General features: G+C 35.6%; 2 protein-coding genes across 25 annotated transcripts in view; both read left to right on the plus strand.

Annotated features, from left to right (window-relative positions):
* Window positions 1–185: 185 nt before the first annotated feature.
* The window catches only part of si:dkey-76p14.2, a 247425-nt gene continuing 223498 nt past the window's right edge, over window positions 186–24112 (plus strand). For all 6 annotated transcript variants that reach the window (XM_087272602.1, XM_087272603.1, XM_087272605.1 and 3 more), the window contains exons 1-3: window positions 186–912; window positions 1472–1684; window positions 1964–2155. The gene's annotated coding sequence lies outside the window, so the exon portion shown is untranslated. The remainder of the gene's footprint in view (window positions 913–1471; window positions 1685–1963; window positions 2156–24112) is intronic.
* The window catches only part of pnp4a (purine nucleoside phosphorylase 4a), a 232772-nt gene continuing 208845 nt past the window's right edge, over window positions 186–24112 (plus strand). For 17 of the 19 annotated variants that reach the window (XM_087272150.1, XM_087272140.1, XM_087272142.1 and 14 more), the window contains exons 1-3: window positions 186–912; window positions 1472–1684; window positions 1964–2155. The gene's annotated coding sequence lies outside the window, so the exon portion shown is untranslated. The remainder of the gene's footprint in view (window positions 913–1471; window positions 1685–1963; window positions 2156–24112) is intronic. The other 2 variants (XM_087272159.1, XM_087272157.1) reach the window with 2 other exon arrangements.

Genomic DNA, 24112 nt, shown 5'->3' on the forward strand with positions numbered 1-24112 from the left:
CAAATCAGACGTGGCCCCTCAGCCTGAACGTCCGACTGTAAAGTCTCAATTCGGCTGGGCACGTCTAATATGCTCAGTGTGTTACACCAGCCTGACTCGATGATGCTGTTCTTAGTAAGATTGCGACATCCTGACTCCGCCCCCTCTGGTCTGACGACATCGAGTACAGAGCTTCGCAATAGTATGCACTACTGTTGAAGTTTGCTAGGGGAGGATTGCGAACACAAAGCGTGGCGTTTAATGGAGATGTTTTAGGCAGTTTTAAACAGTAAACACGCCGAACTGGCCATAAAAGCTCGACTCTGTGGAAAAGCACCGAGTATTTTGTGCACACGTGTGCTGTTGATAGATTGAAATTGAACAGCGAGCTAGGGAACATAACGAAGGAAATAATGTGGTAATGTGTTCGTGAAAGGGTAACCCGTGTTATGTTGCTGTTTAAACGTTATGTTTGTCCTTTTTTAGCCGTTGTGAAGATTAATGCCCCACCCCTGTGTATGACTCAATACCAATGGTGGTGTTACACATCAAGTGTTTGTCAGGCTGACATGCAGGTAGATGTCTGATAAAGAGAAACATATACCTCATTGGAAAGATGGGCTAATAGATGTTATATTGATGTCAAATTGAGACCTCGTTGAAATGCAAATATAGCCTATTAATCAGATTATTTATTATGATTTATTTAATATACACTTTTAAACTCTTAATCAGTGTAAACATTCAAAATGTGCAAAACAGATTGACTGACATGCTTTTTAAAATATATAAATTCTGTTTATAGCAGCTGCTAAATATTTCTTATAGACGCCATGCTTTGTGTTGCAATCCATCTCCTGCGAACTTCATCAGTAGTGCATACTATTGCGAAGATCTGTACTAGATGTCATCAGACCCGATGGCGACATACAGGTAGATAAATCTGGAACAAAACAGAAAAATATGCACCCTGTAGGAAAGAAAATATGCTGTGCCTCATTTCAAAGCTGCACACTTTATCAGCTGTTTCACTGAAAAGTAAAAATGAAATGATTGTAATGTACACCTCAGGAATGGCAGTACATTTCTATTAAACATTCTTGATGACATATGCGGGTGAAAATGTGACCTTCTGCGGGTCCTAGCTTTGATGCAGACAAAGCTATTGTTTATTCTGAAAGAACACACCAATTTGAGTGAACCAAGTCAGACATTTCAATGATAACTCAAACATAGTTTGTTAAATTCTCCCCAACCAATCATAATGTTAACTTAAATTTTACTTGCAACTCATTTAAACCTCCTCAAAGCAATTCAAATTCCCTTGCTGCAATCATGTTTAGTGAACTAATAACAGTTTATACGAAATCTCAACCTAATTACAAGTTTTTGCAAATGCAAGTTGTTTTATTTCTAACCTATTTTCCATTTTAGGCTGTATTATTGCTGACGTTCTATTTATTTGCTACACTGGATGTTTACTCTTTCACAGATGACCTACAGTAAGCAGGTTGCAGTGACAAACGCTGTAACCCGAGGCAGGGTGCACCAGGCAGTCGGCAGGATGCCTCCACAACGCTCATGGTTTCAAGTTGAGTCAGAGGTTTCGTGTGTGGGTGGAAAGAGGTTTCCTGGGCTGTTCCACCATCAGAGGCCTGAGTGGGAGACCAACCACTCCTTAAAATGGAAACATTTCTGCTGCACGGTGCGTTTTAGTATTCAATCTTGCACCTCTGCTGCCCAAAAGACACCATATGCAATTGTTTAAAATACACCAAATTAGGCAGACGGATATTTAAGGGGTTTTCGTTTAATTTATTCCTCTGATTTTGTAACCATGGATGAGTCACAACATATTTATATATATTACCATCTGAAAGTGAAAAGTGTAGTCCAGTTCCTCTCCATATTTACAGAGAGGGAATTGTTAGGCTGAATATGACTCTATTTCCAAGAAATCTCCTTCCTGTCTGTGTCTACACAGATGTCACACATGCTGGATTGAGACATATTGTCACCATGGGAACAAGCGACGTCCTCACAAAGGCTCTGTCTCATCTTGATGGACACTAATGGTGGTTTACCGACATGGAAGCGCTGGTCCAAAGTGATCAGGAAGTCATGAATATCCTCCCTTGAGTTTCCTCCAGCTGATGACATCCTTTGGTTGAAAAGGGTACATTTGTTTTCTTTACATCTCTATTCATTCTGGCCCTTTTAATTTGTCTTTAACACGTGCAGACACAAATAGAGTCGACCACAGACATGTCACTGAATTAGCCTAGTTTAGGAAAAGGGACAGACCTGTATATCAATGTCTAAGTGGATTAGCTGTGTGATTGAGTGGGTTACACTATAAGCTCACAGATGTCTCTCTGGAGACTGGCTCCACCACTTCCGCAACTAACTGACTAATCTTGTTAGCAGCAATGCTATTAGCATAACAAAACACTTAAAAGAGACCATTTGAACTTCACTTTGCTTCTTTTTTTAACTATTTAGATGTCAGTGATACCAGTTAAAAGCTCAACTCAGGCACTGTTAAGACCTGGGGGTTAAATGTGATTTTATCAATCCAGTCACAAATGCACAGACACTAAATACAGAAGTAAATGGTGGATGTTTGACAGGATAAATGCTCATTTGGAGGAGTGCAGATGGTTGAACACCACAAAAACCATCTCTCTGCCCATTGACCTAATTCTTAAACATCACTGGACACGTTGTTGTGCACTAGCACATGCAGGAATGTCAGATGTGATCCTAACACACTCAAAAAATAACAATAATTCTTGGTCATTGTGTCAAATATGGACAAACATAAGTGATTTTTTTTCAGATTATATTGCAGTTTATATTACACATTTTTACCCAGTGGTTGGGTTTATTCACGTTTGACCCAACATTGAGTTAAACAACCCAGAATTCTTTAGATTGCACAGTGTTTAGTGTAGTTCTGTGGTGACAAGAGCAGAAACGAAAGCTGCTGCTCCTCTCTTTGTTGTTAAATTGGATTGAAAGATCAGACAAGGCATGTATAACCACCCATAGACCCCTTCTGTCAAAGATACCGTTAAAGTCATTAAAAGTGTACAAATTTCGAGGGGGCTTACTGCCGAGTCACATGGGTGGATCCATGCTCAGTTTTATTTAAGATAGACTAACATAAATCTGGCTACATTTTAACATTGGTTGCATTACAAATCTTAGTAGTATCTGGTGAGTGAATAGTCTATTTCAGTAGTGTGCATGTAGTATTGGTTGATATTGGTTAATATACCTACTGATGTACAGTTTACCAATAAATGTTTGGTGAGAGATGCCAATAGTTTAATGCACTAATACGTTTGAAAATAATGTACCACCTTCCCTAAACCTTAGTAATAGTAATAATAAAAATATGATGATATTGTGACTTTCATTTAAGTTACATATTCTGAAAAGTAAAAATGAATAAACTTACACCTCAATAATCACTCGCAATAGATACAAACTCAGGGAGTGGTCTTGTGAGAGATTGGTGGGCGATTCTCATTTCTCACCAAAACCAAAATACTCCCCCATCAGCATAACAATTAAACATCACAGAACAGAAAGTGCTTAGAAAGAGGATTAAGCAACTGGCGATTGGTTCATTTCTGATTATTAGCCTACTTTTGTAGCTAATAGTAACACCAAGTCTGGAAGATTGTGTCACTCTTGAGTAAGCTCTTTTAATGAAACCATCACGTGTGCCTGAACAAGTGATAGATAGAAAGCAGTCAGCAGGTTATTTCCTTTTTAAAGGCTCTCTGTGGATCATCTGCTGTTTTTGAAAGATTGTGAAAGTCTGAATTCCTCAGCTGTGAGCGGTCTCTCAAATAAACAAGTTACTCAGAGCTTTTAATGGCACATCCAATGGCTTTGTGCTCCTGCTTTGGGTCCTTAGAGTGGTTTTAAATGGCTTTGTGGGGAGAAAAAAACGAAACTCTCTGCATCCATAATATCAGCTTTAGTGGGGGAGTCATTTGATTCTTTTAAACTGTTTAACGGTGTTTGCTATGTGTATTCAGGATCTTCTTCGGTGCTCTGTAAACAGACCTCCACCCTATCTTTTTAGATCACAAGTCTAAAAGTGGCAAGTCTTTTCATTCCTAGCAGTTAAGTGTTCTCTCTGTAGTTGGGCCCAACAGCCCTATCCCATTTCAAAGCTTAACTGCGTATTGTGTGTGTATTGACTGTATTGACCCCTTAATGGGTCATTAATGGACCAACAAAAGGATAAAAGAGATTCTTTTCTAACCCCTACTTCTTGCTTTCTAAAATAAACAGCTTTGTCACATTATCTTGCTATGATATATTGACTATGTGCTAAATAATACAGTTTTATTTTTGTATTCTGGTTTCTCAATTCCTAATAGGATCTCGTGTAAATATGTAAGTGTGTTTATATGGACTTTAATTAGCATAATGAGCTGATTTGGAACATAGATGCTACATATGTAAGGCAGTTAAGTGATTTCACAGCCTCTATTATATAAGTCAATATTATTTTTATATATGTGTAATTTTGTGTTTAATTAGTTGACAAGCCTTGTCAAACAAGCTTTTATTTTTTTTATGATGTTTTGACCATGCAACCAAATCTAAATTGACTTAAATTCTTTCAAGATATTACTACAATTAGTAGTAAATTAATAAATTCAAGAGTATAACTGTGTATTTACTTATAAAATGTTGTAAATTGTAACAAAACTGGGTGAGTGTCAGAAATGGTCAAACATCATGACTGACTGAAATGAACAATGCTCACAGGTTTATTACTAATGACCTCTCAGATGTTTATATTGCTTGTTCCGTCCAGCCGTCTGTTGACTGTAACCAGCAGGTCTGGCTGCTCTGGAAGATTTTGTCCTTTTAAGCCTTCGGTCTCTTAATCACTAAGCTATTTTGGCAACAGCTGTTCTGAGACCTGAATAAATTGAATACTTCCGTCTGGACTGGGCTTTGTGTCTCTCCTCCATCCAGCCCACTTCTCTCTCTCTCTCTCTCTCTCTCTCTCTCTTTCTCTGTTGAGCATTAAGAAACAGAGTCCAAGCTTGTAATCAAGGACATCGTTAGTTTTATATGGGCAACAGTGGCAGACCTAGATCAGTTGTGACCCATAAGCAAGAGAAGATTATTTTATTTGCATATATGCATGGTAAATAAGTTAATGTCAGTGTTTAATAGATTAAAATATTAGTTTAAAAGCCTTACAAAAATGTTTTATCTAAAAGGATCCCAATAAATGTTACTGTCTCATTATAAAGGATTTGTAAGTTTCATTTAAAAGCAACTTGATATATATTAGAAAAAAAAATTAAATAAAATAAATTGAATTGGATAAGCAGTTAAATGTGTATAAATATGATATTTACATGCAGTTTGGAGGATTGCTAACGATAGAGAAATAAGCATACAATAATGATGATAATTTTTTATCTGTTTGATTATAAATAAAAACCAGTATGTGTTTGCACATGCAGTTTAAATGATCAAATTATGGTTTGAAACACTTTATGTACATACTGTAGTGCATAGTGACCATATAAAATGAACTCTGATGTCCTATTTGGAGTGAAAAACGGCAAACAAAACACTGACAGCCACAAATAAAAGGTATATAAATATAATGGTTACATGCAGTTTGTATGGTTATTAAAAATAAAGAAATTGGCATATAAAATCATAAACATTTCTATTTGATTATAAATATAAACCAATGTTTATGTGCACATGCAGTTTAGATAATTAAATTATAGTTTAAAATGTTTTATGTACACACTTTAGTGCATAGTGAACATATAAAATAAACTCTGATGTCATATTTGGAGAGAAAAGCAGCAGACAGAACACTGACAGCCATGAACAAACCTCAAATCCAAATCTGAATATGACCTGGACATAGAAACAAACAAAGAGACAATCAAACAAACAAAATATTAATAAATAAATCTGCATTTATAGAGAACAGGATCTGCATACCTCAGAATAGTCTTCTCAAAAAAGTTTAACAATGTCCCAAAGAAAGGGTGCACTGAATATTGACTTTTGCCAGGAGAGAAAAACAGTATACTTGTTTATGAAGACACAATAATGTATAACGACACGGTATGACCTAGTTGTTCTCTATTAGGGTGGTTTACAAGGACATGCATTGTGTCCTCATAATTCCAAATGCTTAAATATCATACTTAACAGGACTTTGACATTCAAGTTTTGCCACAGGTTTCCTGTTGAGGTTAAGGGTATAGTGCAAGGCCATATGATGAGCAGTATTGTATTATTTATTTGTTCATTTGATCATATTTGCAGTATAATTTACATTACACCAGTGGAGTGTCCTCGTAAACCACATATATTAGTATATGTGTCTACCTTGTATTCCTCTTGTTGTACAGACCAAAAGTATAGCAAAACCAGTAGATTTTGACCCTGTGGTTTCATTTTTTATTCCCCATGAGGAAAACGGCTCATAAATTAAACAGAATAAAGTATTTTGAATTAGGTTAGGGTTATATAATATAAAGTCTGTAGTGTATAAAAATCATGACATGAAAAATCCCCATAAAGATAGCTGTATTTTATGTTTGTATCTTACATAAAGTATAAGAGACTAAACATAAGTATAGTCATCAAAACAAAGATGTGGTGTTGGCGGCCTGAGATATTTGCATATTTGAGTATGCTGTGCATATATGAACAAACAAACAACAACATTTATTTTCATATCATGTATTTTGAGGTTGTACATGCAGTTTGAATGACCGTGGTCCTTCAGCTTGGTAACTCAAGCTAGCTGACGCAGTGATAGATCAACCTCTTAAGTGTCAGATCTAAACATAGGTGTCCACTGCCTGTAAGAAGTGTTGCTGTCAGACCCTCTGGTTTATAGTGTATTGCATAATAAATGTACTTGCCCGAATATGCAGCATGATTAAAAATATCATCACTATGGTGATAAGTGTACATAGTTCTTAAACGTAAGCTTTCTTCCCTAGCACAACACACTCATCTTTTGATTTAAAGAAATGGTAGTGTTGAGTAATATATATTATATTCAAAACTTGCTTGACAATTTTTTTTTTGGTGTTGTTCATTTGATGTTTAGTTCAAGTAGAATATAAGCGACAACTGTTTTCTCTATATGTGTCACCAGTGTTAATTATAAAGGTCACTTATCATCAAAATCTTCATAAAAATACACCTAGTGTCAAGTGCATGGGTAGAGAGTAGTGTTTATGTGGTCTCTCTGTGTGTGTGTGTGTTGCAGAAACAACCACAGTTTATTTCAGATCAGCCCGTCTGTTATCTCCTTTGCTGTTTCCTAGTAGTCCGAGAATGGCCTTTACAGTTAGTTGCAATTTGCTGATGTCATCTAACTTAAATGACACTAATGTCAGGGTCAATTGCACATATACTTCGTCTTGATCATATATAACAGGAGTTTGATCATAATATGACTCGTTTTATATAGCTAGACACTCTAATACAACTAAACAATGTGAAAGATTGATAAAGTTGCATTTAGAGTGAATTACAAACAAAGGCCTGTAAGTATATGATTAAGAAGGTGTTTTGTGTGAACTGCTGAACCTGCAAAACAGTCTGAGGTTGTGTTATAATTTGCTGAGTCACTGAGGCAAATTGTGGTTTCAAGCAGCTGTACTACAGCACTAAACCAAGAAACTAGAAGGAACTGGGTGCCTACTGAATAAAACCACACTGACCGGCCACTTTATTAGGTACACCTGTCCAACTGCTCGTTAATGCATATTTCTAATCAGCCAATCACATGGCAGCAACTCTAAATGCATTTATGCATGTAGACATGGTCAAGGCGATCTGCTGCAGTTCAAACCAAGCATCAGAATCGGGAAGAAAGTGCATTTAAGTGACTTTGAATGTGGCATGGTTTTTTTGCCAGACGGGCTGATCTGAGTATTTCAGAAACTGCTGATCTACTGGGATTTTCATGCACAACAATTTCTAGGGTTTACAGAGAATAGTCAGAAAAAGAGAAAATATCCAATGGTCTGTGGGTGCAAATGCCTTGTTGATGTCAGAGGTCAGAGGACAATAGAGGATTGGAGAAATATTGTCTGGTCTGATAAGTCTCGATTTATGCTGCTACATTTGGATTAAAGGGTCAGAATTTATCATCAACAACATGAAAGCATGGATTCATCCTACCTTGTATCAATAGTTCAGGCTGGTGGGGGTGGTCTAATGGTGTGGGGGATATTTTCTTGGCACACTTTGGGCCCATTAGTACCAATTGAGCATTGTGTCAATGCCACAGTCTACCTGAGTATTGTTGCTGACCATGTCCATCCCTTTATGTTGACAGTGTACCTATCTTCTGATGGATAGTTCCAGCAAGATAACGCACCATGTTATAAAGCGCGAATCATCTCAGACGGATTTTTTGAACATGACAATGAGTTCACTGTACTCAAGTGGCCTCCACAGTCATCAGAACTCAATTCAATAGATCACCTTTGGGATGTGGTGAATGGGAGATTCTGTCTATCATGATGCTATCATGTCAATATGGACCAAAATCTCTGAGGAATATTTGTAGTACCTTGTTGAAAATGTGCCACGAAAGATTAAGGCAGTTCTGTTGGCAAAAGTGGGTCCAACCGAGTACTAATAAGGTGTACCTAATGAAGTGTATATGCTTTTTTTTTCTTCAACACTTCTCATCTTTTATGTAATAAACATATGAGCAAGACCATTTCTGATTTAATAAACATTAACCTGAATTTAGATGTATAGTCCATCCAAATATATTTTCATCAAAAAAAAAAAAAAAAAAAAAAAAAATATATATATATATATATATATATATATATATATATATATATATATATATATATATATATATATATATATATATATATATATATATATATATATATATATATATACAGTTGAAGTCAGAATTATTAGCCCCCCTGAATTATTAGCGCCCCTGTTTATTTTTTTCCCCAATTTCTGTTTAATGGAGGGAAGGTGGTTTCAGCACATTTCTAAACATAATAGTTTTAAAAACCTATTTCTAATAACTGATTTATTTTATCTTTGTCATGATGACAGTAAATAATATTTTCCTTTATATTTTTCAAGACACTTCTATACAGCTTAAAGTGACATTTAAAGGCTTAACTAGGTTAAAAAAGGTTAACTATGCAGGTTAGGGTAATTAGGCAATTTATTCTATAACGATGGTTTGTTCTGTAGACTATCGGAAAAAAAAATAGCTTAAAGGGGCTAATAATTTTGTCCCAAAATTGGTTTTTAAAAAATTAAAAACTGCTTTTATTCTAGCTGAAATAAAACAAATAAGACTTTCTCCAGAAGAAAAAATATTATCAGACATACTGTGAAAATTTCCTTGCTTTGTTAAACATCATTTGGGAAATATTAAAAAAATAAAAAAAAAATAAAAAGGGAGCTAATAATTCTGACTTAAACTGTATATATTTGTTTTTTTATTTTGTTTTGTTTTTTTACTCTCAAAGTAACTGACTTACATTTTAAACTTTAGGAATAAACAGTAGTTATTTAATGATGTAGAAAAAAAGTCACCTACATATTGGACAGCCTACAAATCAGCTATTTTTAATCAGACTGAAGTATCATCTATTCTAGATGTTTTATTGGATGCAAAAGCTAAGCTAATATTGGATAACTTCTCGCTATGTACTATCACGTATAGGAAATGTGACACAAAATTACCTAATTGATTAACTTCCCATTCCACTGCGTAGAAAGTCTGTATTTAGAGGAAATTTAAACTGGACTATTACTTAATCTTCCAGCAGACGAAAGATCGCTTGCCTTAGCAGTTTTCTCAAACTTTCTCAATACAGCATTGAGTCTGTTCCACATTAACGTTATAGTCATACATGAGTGAAATAACTGAAACTCTTAAGACAAACATGAGGATTTGAACTTTTGTATATCAGAAGAAACAGTGGAAAGTCATAACCATCGATGCTGAGTCATTTTAGCAGTGTCATACATTTTCTGTGGTGTGACCTACTTCTGTAGGTTTCTGGTTGTTGCCCTTCGTGTAGTTTTTAAATATATAATGAATTAAAATGGTATTTAAATGAATTAAAGCAAATACAAATATAATATATACAAATATATTCAACAGCTTTTAACTCCTCAGTGTCACTATAATTCACACATTTATGAGCACTGTGCGATCATACCCCAGATGCCTGTTGGCCCTGTAGCCAGTCTGGTGGAAGGGGTGGTTCATATTTCTCAAAAAGTGGACATTTATTAAGTTGTATGCCTCATTTTATGTTTAATTAAGAGATTTAAATAAATTTTAAGCACTATTTTTAGCTGAATTTGCTATCATAACCACACTTTTTGATATACCAAAATATTTAGAGTCAGAATAAAGAAATATGAATAAATACCTATTTTTAAAACACAAACTTAATACATTGTATGTCATTAGAAAAATATTAATAGAAAAATATTTGAATTTTAAATGAAAAACAAGCCTATTGTTCTTTATTAGGCAAATTATAAATAACAAACTGGCTAGCACATATTGAACTTTCTTCAGTGAGAATTTGGTCATTTGAATAATAATAATAATAATAATAATAATAATAATAATAATAATAATAATAATAATAATAATGTAGAGCTTCACAATTTTTGTAGCCTCTAGAAAAAAAAAATCATATAATTCATAAAATATATTCATATAATATATATTCATATGATATATATGGTTCGAACCATCTAAAATATCTTAATTTTTATTCCAAAGTTGTGAGTAGCTGACTAGATATTTACATTAACAAGCAGTTTAATCACTGTACTAGTAAAGTAGCCAGTGCGTACACTGGTACCAATTTTCTGCAGACTCTACTGTAACTTACCTGCATAAATAAATTGCAGCTAAAATACTGTATTTATTGTACATTTACAATACCATCTTTATGTATGTGTGATTACAAAATGGTATGTATATCTTTACTGTAAATGTACAGTAATGTTCACAATGCAACTTTAAAGTACAGTAACATACAGCAAAACCGTCTAAAGACAGTAAAATACAGTTCATATTACAGTTAAATACTGTGTGATTTACAGAAATCAGTAACAGTGTATATGTGAAAAAGCCTGGAAATGCTACATCACAGACAATTATATTCAAATTAATTATAATTTGATGGGTTTTCGATGGTATATTTTCACTATTTATGATGGCAAAGTAGTCAAAATAGGATAAATGAGCTCATGTATGGGACAAGCAATTCAGTGGTCGTATTAGTAAAGTAGCCAGTGAGTAACAATTTTATGTAGAATCTACAGTAACTTACTCACATAAGTTAATTGCCGCTAAAATAGTGTATTAATTGTACATTTACAGTACCATATTGCTGTATATATAATTACAAAATTATATGTTTATATCTTTAATGTAACATATACAGTAATGTTCACAAAATACAATAAAATACGGCAAACCTGTTCTACAGTAAAATACAGTTCATGTTACAGTTACATACTGTGTGATTTACAGAAATTATATTTATTATTAAATTAACAGTGCCTACATGAAAAAGACATCACAGTCTGCCTTTAGCTGGCCTGCCTCATTTAATAAAAGTAAATACCTAGAGCAAAATGCATTAATCTTTATTGGCCAATGAAAAAATAAAAGTTTATATATAAAGTTTTTATAGTTATGTAAAGCACAGTAAAGCACTCTCTTCAACCCAGATGTTACAAAAGCCCTGTGATAAACATGAGCTGTTACAAAAGCATACTGAGTGAGATCAAGATAATTGCTGCAGTATATGCAGCAGGGTTTTCCTTGAAATCACAAACACTCTCAGCCAGAGGCATCTCCACATTTCTAGCTGAAAGTGAACTCAGCATTAGAACAATCAAACAATGTGTTCTCTTTTCCATCATATAGCAGAGTGAGCACATGACTGTTAAGAAACTGCTCCTTTGCAGAGCACAGGCGTGGGTTATTTATTCTCTTGCATGAGTCAGCCACAGTTTCTTACTTTCTTTAGCAAGGCATTTCAAAAGACACAACATTTGTTTAGTACAGATTCGCTTGCAGACGACAAGAAAGTACGACCAGTATGTTCTCATTGGGATCTCATAATATTCCCAGCTTCAAGTGGAATCAGTATGATTTGTTTGACAGCGGAAGTAACAAACTTTAAAGCCTAAAAGAATGCAATAATTCTTGTGATGCTGGTTCTGTTTTTATCATATTCTTGGTCTGCCTTCATGGGCCACTGCTATAAAGCTATATTGAGCGAGACACATTGCAAATTCCATCCCACTCCCAGACACGTAAGCAGCTTTTTTGAGTCAGCTCCGTTTCTCTCTGAATCACATGCCTTTCATAATAAATGTGATGAAACCAGAGGGCAAATGAAATGAGTCAAGCATTAGATGACATTAAAGTTTAGAGAGCGAGGCAGGAAAACAAGGTGAAAATAGAAGGAAAGTCTAAAAGTTTTATGCTCATTACTCTCGTCTGGAGAGAGAAATAGTTCTCGTTGTCACAGTTGCAGCCCTGTTTAACCCCACTGAGATGAGGAGCACGGAGGTTTTCGCAAAGCAATCCCATCCTCATTAATTGCCAACGTCCCTCGACACTTTATTCTCTCATGTTTTTTCCCCGTCTGTTCTTTTGCTTCCTCGTGCAGCTGAAGTGCAGGCTTGTGCTCATTTGAAATGTTTGAAGTTAATTATTTTGGAGGATTTAAACATTAACAGGTTTGCCTCATAGTGTTGCTTTAGGCAGCTGTTGGTTGAGTTTTAGGTCTTTCTGACTGAACATTGGTTGGAGTTCCAGTCTGCGAGACCACAAAGGTTGAGCTCATGTGATCTGCTGTTCACGGCCCGGTGACCAGCATTAGTGGAGAGACAGAGAGAAACACATAGGGAAGGTGTGGCTCAGCGGTTACTGTCATGAAAGAAGGAATTCTTTTGTGGTGACACTAGAAAATTTGGGAAATTGTACTGCTTAGACAGCAGTCTAGGTTGGCATATTTTTTTTCCTTTAGAATCAGCATACAACATTTTGCTCTCCATATATTGGTAATCATTTGAGATTAAATACAATGAATACGTACTGTACATAAATATGAATAAAATACATTTGATATATTCAAATACAAATAATTCAATTTATTCAATTTTAAAATATTAAGTATTCAAATTTTAAAATAAAAATAAAATATATTACCATATGAATAAATATCACCTTTTTGAAAACAGTTGTACTGGGCTTGAAATTTTATTTTATTTAACAGGGACAATGCTCATTAATAATAACAGTAAAACTGCTAATAAGAGTCGGCGCCTATAGCCTAGTGGTAAAGTGTGTGGACATATAGTGCTGAGGTGCTCATGGCAACCCGAGTTTAATCCCTAGCTCGAGATCCTTTGCTGATCCTTCCCCCTCTCGCTGCTCCCCATGTATTCCTGTCTCAACTTCACTGTCCTATCAAATAAAGGTGAAATAATCATTTTAAAAAATGTACACAAGCCAGATTTAGCCACAAGGGCTAATTTTCATCTGTTGCCCCTTGCCAGATTTTAAAGGGCCTTGAAACCCCACCACCCACCCAATCTCAGCAGGGTGTTTTCACACCTTTAGTTTGAAAAAAATCAGGAAAGTAGGTGAGTCCAGCACTGGTTAGGTGGGAGCTCTTTAAGGCCGTACTCACACTAGGTACAGTTGCCTCAAACCAGGCCAAAGCACACTTGTCTCCCCTTCCGTCTCACTCACACCATATCGGGCTCTCTCACTCAGCAGCACAGTGGAGATTCCTCTAGTTATATCGTTTCAGTCGTTTGATATGCAGTGACATGCAGTCAAATATTTCACCAAACAGTCCTTAGGGATGCGGTGACACTCAGTCAGATATTTCGCCGAACAGATCCGCCACTTTTGCCGCTCATAAACAATCATAATGTTCTCGTGCTGCAGGAATGTGAAGGTTTGCTGAAGGCGCACAGCTGTTTTGCAGTGAGGGGTTTGCGTCTTTAATAAACTACGGCAGTTTGCGTTCACTGAACAGTAAGAAAGATTAATGAATCCATATGAAACAGTCCCTTAAAAGTCACGTCTCGCTTTCAGTTTCGGGCTTTGGCGCGTTTTGCACTCACACGCAAGCGTACCGCGCCAAAGCCCAAGTGAACCGCGCTCGGGCCCACCTCTTCCAACCGGGCCAGGGCCGGCCAAGTGAACCGTGCTTGAGCCCGATTCAGCGCACTCACACTTCTCAAACGATCCGGGAAACGGGCCTAGGCACGGTACGGATGGCAGAGTGTGAGTAGGCCCTTAAGTGGCGAAAGAGGGAAGGGTTTGCATAAAAATGGGAGTTTTTGGTTCGAGCACACGCTGATTTTCACAGAGGCAAAACAACACATAGACGCAGGGGAGAAAGACAATGACTGTTCACATGGACATCAGTATTCAAATTATTTGCCAAATTGTTCATTTTAACTGCAGTTGGGACTTTCACTTTCATTCAGGAACGTTTCTTGCATGCCCCCGTGACAAACGAGATATTATATGCGAGGAACTGCTGGAAGAATGCAGTTTTAATAAAATGTTTGAAACCGCACAGCGATTGAGAGAAAAAAAAACTCTGCATTTCTTGATAACTTGGATGCACTCGGTAGGTAGCGTCAGAAAGCCGTGTACAAAATGCAGCAAAAATTCTACACAACAGTAATAGTTTGATTAAGGTGTTTACATGTTTACATTCAGAGAGCAGCATTCACAGCGGATCTTTCATTCCATAATTATGTAGTGATATTAACGTACTGTAAACTTAGTAACAAAAGACTGATCACACAGTGATCACACACTTGCTAAATCTGTAGACACAGGGTAATCAACACCAACTGGAACTACATCTTTTTTAATAGGAGATGAGCAGCAAATCCAGATTTCACCATTTCTAGATTCGAAAAGCTGCAGTAATAATGAGTATTGTTCATTATTAGTTTATTTTAGTTAATACATTAACTGACATTAACTAATGAAACCTTATTGTAAAACGTAACCAGATATTTTAGATGAAATCAGAGAGCTTCCCCCTCCTCCATAGACCGCAAGGTTCCTGACTCACTTAAATACATATAAAATACCAAAAAATCCTTAAAACAGACTAAATGCCTTTAGTGGTTCAATGGGAATATTGGCAAACTTTGAGAATCTGCACATAAAACAAAAATAAGTTCATTCAACAGTTGTGTCATTCACAGCTCAGTGTTAGTATTTCAAATTGAATTTTTTGAGTGAACTAACCCTTTAACTTTTTTCTAATGTGCAACTTTCGCAGGGGTGTAGCAGCTGGGAGGAGCGGTGGGATATGTCCCCCTCACTTTTAGAGACAGACCTTTTAGAAACAGGTGATTAATGATTATATGAGCGTAAATTTTGGATCCCATACAGCTGTGCTATGCCACTGACCTTTCATAAAACTTCTTTGGAACGTTAATTATTGTGAAAATCGCTATATAAATAAAATAATAAAATCCCTTGAATTGTATTGAATTAACTGGAAAAGTATGTGTATTTTGTATATGGTAATTGTATGTATAATCTGCTTGTTAAGTCATGATGTATGAAATACTGTTTGCAGGTCTAAATCGCTACTCATTTGAATGGAGAAAATATAAGTTTATGACCACTTTTCAGTCATATCACACAATAAGGTCAATTTTATATAAAAGCATGGTGTACACATCAGTGTTTGGACTTTGGACATCGGATATCCCATAAAGTTTGATAGAGCGCTTTTACCCGGAAGTCTCTTTGCGTGACGTCACACTTAAGAATCACATGTAAAAAAAAAAAAAAAAAAAAAATATATATATATATATATATATATATATATATATATATATATATATATATATATATATATCTATATATAAAGATATATAGATATATATATATAAACATCAAAAGATAGAAAAAAATATGTATATATGTGTGTTACGAAAAACAATTCAGAGCTTTCTATTCATTTGGAAACTTGGCAAGCCAAAACAACAAAAAACAGTATTTACCATCAATAAGCATGATAACCAGCGATGCTGGGAAATTAGAGGAGAAGTGTGCAAACAAGGAACGTGTTTTGCAGCTTTTCCGTTTTTTTTTTTCTCTCGCTTTTTTCTTTTTTTTTGGTAGCGTGAATATAGGGAAACCACGGCTTCCGCTATGTGTTTATTTAAACATCTGACACTGATGGGCATTTGAGAGGGATTTTTTTCTGGTTATTCGTGTTCTGTTTCTTGGCATTTGTTCTGTTTAAGTAGCGTTGCAAAATCAGTCCAGCTGTAATGCTGACATAATCCGCCGGTTTAATCTGAAGCGTCTTTTGTTGCTGGTATCATTTGGAGATTCCCCTAGTGAGCTTTGCATTTCATTAGTGCAGATATCTGATCTATTAGCTACCGACCATATGGAGCGCATGTCACATGCAGGGGAATGTTTGGGAAGTGAGCAGATCTTGTCAAAGGGAACCCAGGAGACAGGGCCGGGACAGCAGTCAGGACTCAGGATACAATTATCAGGCTTTCCAGTTCAGACAGGCCCATCCTAGAGTACAAGGATTTCCTCCAGGGCTGCATTTCCACAGGCAGCAGTGGGAAACAGGAAGCAAGGAGCCAATGAGTCCTGTACTGCACTCATTCTCCTTTACTCTTTCTCTCTGTTTGCGCTCACACATTTCTCTTCCTATCTGCGTGAAATGTTATAACCTAACTCTAACTAATGCACAAAGTATTGCTTGTTGTTAGGCACAGTTGAGTACAGAAAGTATACTTCATTTAATAGCATTCACAAACACATGCACACTTGAAGGATCATTATTGTCCTTGTGCTATTACTCCATGTAAGTTAGGACTGTTAAATGTGTCTGAAGTTGTTAAAAATGACTGGTACAGTTTAATCCTATAACACATGCAGTAAACATCACAATTTGTATCAGTTTTACTGTCTTCGGTTGTTTGTTTTCTCTTTTTCTGTCTCCTCAATTTCTTCTCAACAGCTTGTGGACAAAGTAAGCAGTGCACAAAACAATTCAATGCAAATATGGAAAAGAATTAGATGTTGCATGCAAGTGTTCTGTGCTGTGGAGAGGCAGGGGCGTTGCTAGGGTCGAAAGGGATAAGGGGCTTAGCCCCAAATTTTATGTCACATCCTGGTTCTATGGGCCCTATCATACACCCGCCGCAATAAGGTGCAAGACGTGTTTGGTGTGATGTATTGCTATGTTCAGACCAGCGCAACAATAATTTTCATGTTTTTTGCGCCACATTGTTTAAATAGCAAATCTATTTGTCTCTCTTTGTGAACTCGTGTGTGCTGTCTAAAATAGAGGTGTGTTAAGACACACTGTTGGCGCTTTGCTATTTTGTGGAACTAAAATAGGCCACGCCATTGACCAACTAAAAACTGGTCTAAAGTCCAGAACAGGGCACGTTAGTTATGCACCTATGCAGGTCCAAATGCTTACAGATTGCTTAAAACACACCGGATGAACAGCGATACACAAATATCTTTACACAGGCCTTGACATTAACTTTTTTGATCACTAGCCACAGTGGCTTGTAGTTTTCCATCGTAGCCACTTACCATTTTCAGTAGCCACAATTTTGTTGTTGGTAAAATATATTTTATATGCATAAATTTGACTTTGGCATGGGCCACGGTATGCTAAAATTACTTTATTTAGATTAGACTTGCCTCCTCGTTCATTTAACTGTTTTTGGTTTATGAGCGTACTCAATGAGCATGAGCAAATGGATTATGCTTTCAGAAAAAAGTGTCACATTGTATTTAGTTTTCTTTCACTTGACTTTTCAGGGCTCAACACAATAAGGATTTAATTATTTTTTTTCTCTGGCCACACCAAACTAATTATTTCCTTGCCACAGATTTTAACTAATGTGTCAAAACAAGCAAAATACTGCTGTACACATACAGTTTTTATTCAACAAAACAGCTGACATTTAAAATATATATATTCTCATGCATCTAAAACTATGCACAGTGGTCTGTTCTGGCTCAAGATCCCAGATCACCAGTTAACTGTGCATACAACAACATATTAAAGCAATATTATTGTAAAGGATGATTATTAAACTATATTAACAAAAATAACAGCAAGCAAAAGAAAGCGGGTAAAAAACATTATGTGCGGGACAATGAAAGGATGATGCCGCACACACGGTTAATGTTATGTTTAAAGAATGGTTAAAGAGAAAGCGACAACTGCTGCTGCTTACAAAGACTCTGGAGCCCTTGAATGACAGTGGGTGCATGAACGTTTCCAGGCACGGTTGCTTCGTGTGAGGAAACGGCACAGAAGCTTTTAAAGACTTGCTCGCATCAAATCATCTGTGCCCGTGACACTAAAGGCCTCCATGCGCGTGATCCTCTCATTTGTTATTCACCTGCTTTCCTTGCGCACGCGAAAAGCTGTTTTTGTTAGTCATGCTGCTTCTCGATTCTAAGATAACAATTGTATGCATATAGACAAATGGTTATAAACTACAGTTTAATCTGTAGTGATGACGAGCCAGCACTGGCAATTTAAAAATGAGTTTCAGCCAGCCAAAGTGGCTAGTGGGAGTGGCTGTCTAACCCACCACAACCGAAATCTACCTGCATTTGCCCTGTCTTTACATATGAAAAAACTAACGATTAAGATGTTACAAAATTATAATTTTTTTACATATATAAAAACCATTACCTCCATACCTTTTTCACCTCATGGTGCTTTTTTCAGTTTATTCATGACAATTTGCATTTATATAATGTAATTATTATTAGTAGTATTATTTATTAATTGCATATTTATATTTGTTTTAATAAAAACAAGTTTAGATTTGTCCACCTGTCGAGTTCTGGAGACGTGTGCATCACCATATGGAGCATAAGAATTAGACGTGCCTTTGGATATAACTCTTTTTTTTGAGCACCCTTCATTATTATTGTTCATTTATTATTTTGCAGCAAATTAGAACTGAATTTAGAAACAGAAACAAACAAATCTTTGCACTTTACAAACAAAATTAAATATATAGGCAAATGGATGTCTTCAGTGGAGTGCGTTTCCTCATCCACGAAAGTAAAGAAGTAAAGAGAAAGTAAAGTGGCACAATGGAAGTAGCTCATTCTTTATCCTCACGCTGCAGATGGTCTGTTTAACTGTTTTCTCGCTAGTGAAGTCCGCCATGTAAATAGCAAATGCACCATGGCGTGATGCAACTGACTCTTAAAGGGAATGGGAGATGAGACTCTGATTGGTTTAATGCACGTTATGCTCAAAGCAAACCCATAACTCATTAAGAGAATGAGCACAACCCTGTTAGACCATTCACATATTTTTTCATCCTTAAAATAGCAAAAGTGGATTCGGACAGGCCATTAAAGCTTTTGCACCCTGCGCTTTAGACTTTGTGCCTAGATCGTTAAAATAGAGCCCTGTGTTTCAATTTAAATTATGTCCTTTATGTTATCTGACAAAAATAAAAAATTAAAAAAAAAACTTTTTAAAGCACTTTAGGGAATCAAATTCTTAGTCTCTAGATTTTAGTTTTTAAAATACATAAAAGCTGTTCTTTTCTCTCCATAAATCTCCATTTCTGCATTTACGTACTCAAAACTTTTATTTATATTCCAAAGGTTTTTAAATAAGAATATTTTCATATACTGTAATATTAGTGGTTGGCCTTAATCTGTCAGTTAAATGTTATGTAACTTAAAATGACTTAACTTAATTTGATTCAACTTCAAAATGTATTGTATTAGTTGAAACATGGTTAGCTTTTTTTATAAGTTATATAAGTTTTATGTTATATATTAAAATATAAAGTTATATTTAAAGTTATATATTAAAGTTTTTTAAAGTTTATAAAGTTTCCATCTGCTGTCATAATTTATTGTTTTTATGTTAAGATAACTTTATAAAATGAGTATAAATTTTAAATAAATGTAAAATAAGTCAACTTTATACATTATAAACTAAGTATTTATTTTATTTATTAGTGATTAAATATATATATATATATATATATATATATATATATATATATATATATATATTAATTAGTATTAATATATTTATTTATTTATTTTAGTGTATATAATTTGAATATTTAAAATATATATACACCACAATTTTTTCCTGACTATTCACAGTACTTTCTAAATTATGTAGTGAGAAAAGAGAAAAAAAGACTTCATTAAACAATGCCTCATTTACATATTTAAGCAACATTTTTATGTAATCAGTCAATTGGAGAAGTTTGGTGTTAAATATTAGTTATCTCTTTACCCTATAGTCACCTGCAGTCTAGCCTTTAAAAAAGTTATAAATCATTTTGTGAAATCTTCATGGAAATACCACAGCGTTTTGATGTTGTAAATGTGTGTGGAATCCTGTTTCCAGGATATTGTCTTCCTAGTAATTTCCTCATTTCAAGCCGAGCGGTTTCACAATGAGCTGTCAGCACACATAAGCAGACGTGGATGGGAAGGCCTAACGTGTCCATAACAAACCCAACTGCAAGTGCTTCAGTCAACTTTTGACCCAGAGAACATTTACCTAAGACTGACCTGCAGCTGACTAAACGCCTTTTATCACAGTGACAAAGCAGCTAATTAGTTTATAGGTGTTATGCGTGATTACCTTTTAAAAGGGATTCTGTCATTATTTACTCACTCTCACGTTGCTCTAAACAAATGAGAACTGAAGCTTTTTAAAGTCTCCAAATCACACACTATTTAAAGTCTGAATGACCCCAAAATACACTGATTATTTTCCTAGAGCACATTGTTGGTTTTAAGATGAACAATTAATGCATGCAGGTTTGCTTTGGTTCATTTATTTAATTGCTCAGCTCTGGAATGGCAGTTCTAGCTACATTTCCATCCACCAATTTTTATGCGCATTTTGGATATGCGCATAAAAAAACGGTTGATGGAAACAACAAAATGCGCATAAATTTTGAAAAATCGAGATGCAAAATGTGAGATGTGAAGTTACATGTAGGCATTTGTCTTCTAAGGCGCAAATAATTAATTAAATAAGGAAAAGATTCACGCAGCTTTTCCTAGCACAGCAAATTCCTTTTTACTGATGAAATTTAGCGCCAGTTAATTAGGAACAGTGGCGTAGCGGACGGGCCCGCAGGGCACGCACCACGGAGGGGCCCCGCGTGATTAGGGGGCCCCACGTTGTCGCAATTTTCAATAATTGAAAATCCATGAACTGTAATAACACTTGGGAACAACTGTGGTCGGAACCAAAGTTCACAGGTCTGTGTTCTCTGAACTCCTCTCAAGCGGTGGACTACTTCATTCTGATTGCTTGTTGCGAACCGCGTCATAGCCAATGAAGATGCGCCGTTGTTTCTCGCCGCCAGTTCTCGTTAAAAAATTAATCACTTCTGGCTACTTTGACGCTCAAGCCGCATTTGGTTTGTGATCGCTCCTCAGTTTGTGAAGGATTCCCCACGTTGTCGCTCCACCCTGCCTCCTTTCCTCGCTCCTCAATTTGTGACATAGATATATACACTAGATATCGCATAGGGACCCTGAGCATGCGTCTATAGCGCCGCCACATTGGTACAGTGCTCCCAGGACAAATGTTATTCAACCGCACTAGACAAGACAGTTTTATTACGTGAAGATGCGGGACTTTAGCGCTGTCTTCGAGTGTAGTAACGAGCAAACAAAGCACAAAGGCAAAACATTTCATAGGTAATATTAAGTTTTTTACGTTTTTGTATGTTCTGAAATTTGTGCTAAACAGGTAATGTTATTGATGATAACAGTCACTTACTGCATTCATCATAAGGCAAAGTAGCTCCAATTCGCACTAAATACTCGGCTTATGCTAGTTTTGTTGAATAAAATCAGCAAACAATGCAAAAGAAATATGACAACGAGATGCTGCGGTGTCAGAAACTTGTATTACTGTCGGCTAGTGAACAAGTCGTTCATAACGGAGATTCATCCACAAACGAATCGCTCCCTCCGTCATTATGAGAAGTGAAAGCAGGAGAGGAGGTGTGTTTCAGGACACGGATTAGATTAAGTTTAACAGGGAGGGTGAATAGTACATTTCTGTACACACAACCACAAGCTTTTTGTCAGGAATGCCTGTGCGATCACTTTGCATACTAACATCCAGGAAAACTCCCGATCATAGATATATTTGTATATGTGTATATCTCTGGCTCTAAAACCAGTGTGTCTTTTTTTGGTGTCTTTTTTTTTCTTCTTCCATGTTTTTTATTTTTATTTTTTTAAAGAAAATTATTCTGTTCATCAAGGCAGAATTAATTAAATGTAAAAAAAATACATGGTTAAATATTTATTTATTAATTCATTACTGCTTTTATTACTATTACCATTAATAATAATAATAATAATAATAATAATAATAATAATAATATTAATAATAATAAAGAATATTAGAGTGATTTCAGAAGGATCATGTGACTGAAGACTGGAGTAATGAAGCTGAAAATTAATCATTAAAATCACTGGAATAAATTAGTAAATTAAATTATAAACTACTTTTGAACAGTTATTTTACAGTGCAATAACATTTCACAATTTTACTATTTTTACAATTTGTTTGATTAAATAAGTACAGCTTTGGTGAGCGGGAGAAGCTTATCTTAAAACATTTAAAAATCCTACTGACCCCAAACTTTTGACTGGTTGTGTATATATTTAGCAATTTACAATTTTCAGTGTTACTAATATGCATATATTTAATGGGCCAAATTGTACCCTAAAAGTACATAGTAGAACCTAAATGGAAAAAAAGGGTATTTTTTGAAAAGGTAACATCCAAGTGACAGCTTTTGCACCTTTATTTTTGACAGTTTAATGTATTTTAGATTTTCTATTTCAATTTTTTGTAATATCAGTACTTATTTCATTTTGCTGCTGCTGTTTCAAATTCTTTCTTTAGAATTTTTAGGTTTTATCTTTTATTTTTTTTGTGTGTTTTTATTAGTTAAAGTTTTAATAGTGTGTTTCTCAGTACTGGATTGCAGCTGGAAGGGCATCCACTGTGTAAAACATATGCTGGATAAGTTGGCGGTTCATTCCGCTGTGGCGACCCCAGATGAATAAAGGTACTAAGCCGAAAAGAAAAAGAATGAATTGTTTGTTTAATTTATCTTATTCAAGTAGGATCGACTTTAGTATGTATCTTAGTGACTTATTTAATTTTAATAAGTTAGGTCAACAGTTTAAGGCGTACATTTTTTTACAGTTTTTGTTGTAGTATTTTTAGATTTTAGTTTTTCATTTAATTATATTATTTTATTTCTGTTAATAATCCTACTTTTATCAAACTCTAACCACAGTAGCCTTGAAATCCAAGTCTCAGTTAATCCTCTTTCTCTCTATATAAAAATGACTAGTGTGTTTTGTCTTCGACAGATAGCAAATCATACATGCACATTCAAAATAACAACGTGGCGACAGAGCAGTTCCTTCAAACCCACACCATTATTTGTTGCTCCCATCAGACTCTCAGTGTCTATTGGATGACAGTCTTGTGTAGCGATAGTCACCATAGTCACCTCTCCGGCGGCCTTTGTTTTCCAGCCTGAAGTGTCGACATCGTTCCTGTAGGCAGTGAAGGTTGAGCAATCCCAGGCCCATTGCGTAACCCTGCCCTTCTCCCTCTCTCACTCTCTCAGGTGCGATGTTTCTCTCCCTCTCCCTTTTTCGTTCGTGCCTGTAAGTCAAGCTGTTGTAGACACGCGAGACATGCGAGAGAGGAGCAGAGCGGAGGTGAGGTAATGCTGTGTACATACAGCGTCTGCAGACCCTGGAGCAGTGCTTGCACAACTAGTCTGTTCTCTGGGTCTCACATTAATGCCTGCACTGGAGACACTGGGGAACACTGGGGAGCTGGCTGGAAAATATATGGCAATCTTTTAGGGAAAATATTTGCCTATGGGATGGCTTTGGTGGTCGCACTGGTCAGTTTGCTGCATATATTTACAGCTGAAGAAAACATTATTAACCCTCCTGTGAAATTTT

This window comes from Danio rerio, chromosome 11 (assembly GCF_052040795.2).
Source record: "Danio rerio strain M-AB ecotype USA chromosome 11, GRCz13ab, whole genome shotgun sequence".
Classification (NCBI taxonomy): domain Eukaryota; kingdom Metazoa; phylum Chordata; class Actinopteri; order Cypriniformes; family Danionidae; genus Danio; species Danio rerio.